Below are 1,372 nucleotides of genomic sequence, written 5' to 3'. Positions count from 1 at the left end.
GGTTATAATCATGTATGTACTTTCATTTATTTTTGTTTATTTTATTTTTTACATGAAGATGGATTTTTTATTATAAAACTTAAAAAAAAAAAAAAGAGCCCATCACCACTAAATTAACTGTTTTCAACAACCAGCTCTCCGCTCAAAGTACTAGAAACAGACAGGTATCAGGCAAAGACTTCAGGGTGGAGAGGCATGTTTATCTTGGGGAATTTATATATGACAAAGTCTCATAACATTTGAGCCAAGTTAAATGTGTCAACTGGCTTGACATTAATAATGTAAAATAAAATATAAATATAGAGTCAAGTTAAACAATGGCTTTAACTCTCAGCAGCCAATTCACATAATTCCAATCAGGAACTGGAACACAATGGGTATGTATAAATAAGTTAGGTAAATTTGTTTTGGGAAGCTTCTGCACCTCACACATTTGAAGAGGAGGGACTAAGATTCCATTCATGATGAATGCCAGTAAAAAAAAAGAAAAGGATGTACAACAGCCATGACACATCTGTCTCAAGACAGCATGTTTCCCAAATTATTTATAATGAATACTCCCATGTTTATTCTTTACAAATAAACATTAAGCATATTGACCACTACAGAGACACCGTCATAATGAGCTCCAAATGCTGCTGTGTTCATAGGAATCTAGAGTGCGGTTTTCAGGCATTCGTTTTTAATCTTGGGGCCTTAAGAACATTTTCTTCACTTTCATGAGCTTTATGTCTCCATTTTCATCTTCTTCATACTTGGCACGGTCCCTCTTCTTGGCAAAGTTTTTTCCAATTGTCCCCACTAAGGTCTCATATATCGTCTTGCCATTTCTTCATCCGATACATCAAGCTCACTGTTCCATCTTCCGCTTTGTTCTCAGCATTCATTTGAAGCATTAATTTCTCAACTTCGGGATTAAATCCTCTAAATGACATCCTTCCATAGAGAAGATCCTCACACAACATGAAACTCCACTTTTCTATTATGAAGCTCCCTTTTTCCTTAAAACTCTGGCAATCCAAGTACCAGTGCTCTTCACTAATAATCTTCTTTTCTTGCTCTTCTAGTTGCTTCTTGGTCTCTGAACCCAGACCACTTTGCATGAACTTCATGAGCATTAGGTTCCTGGACAACTTGGCTTTACACTCGGCCACTATGTTTGCTAGTCACGCAGGCCCTATTTATTTATTTATTTTTGGTTTTTCGAGGTAGGGTCTCACTCTGGTCCAGGCTGACCTGGAATTGACTATGGAGTCTCAGGGTGGCCTTGAACTCTTGGTGATCCTCCTAGCTCAGCCTCCCAAAGGCTGGGATTAAAGGCTCATTTATTTATTTTTTTAAAAATATTTTTATTCAGCACTCAGGAGGCAGA

General features: G+C 37.3%; 1 pseudogene; it reads right to left on the bottom strand.

The window, feature by feature from the left end:
• Positions 1-682: 682 nt before the first annotated feature.
• On the bottom strand, positions 683-1,151 carry LOC101604675 (annotated as a pseudogene).
• Positions 1,152-1,372: the final 221 nt, after the last annotated feature.

Source organism: Jaculus jaculus, chromosome 2 (assembly GCF_020740685.1).
Source record: "Jaculus jaculus isolate mJacJac1 chromosome 2, mJacJac1.mat.Y.cur, whole genome shotgun sequence".
Taxonomy (NCBI): Eukaryota; Metazoa; Chordata; class Mammalia; order Rodentia; family Dipodidae; genus Jaculus; species Jaculus jaculus.
This window is presented reverse-complemented; position numbering and strand designations above follow the sequence as displayed.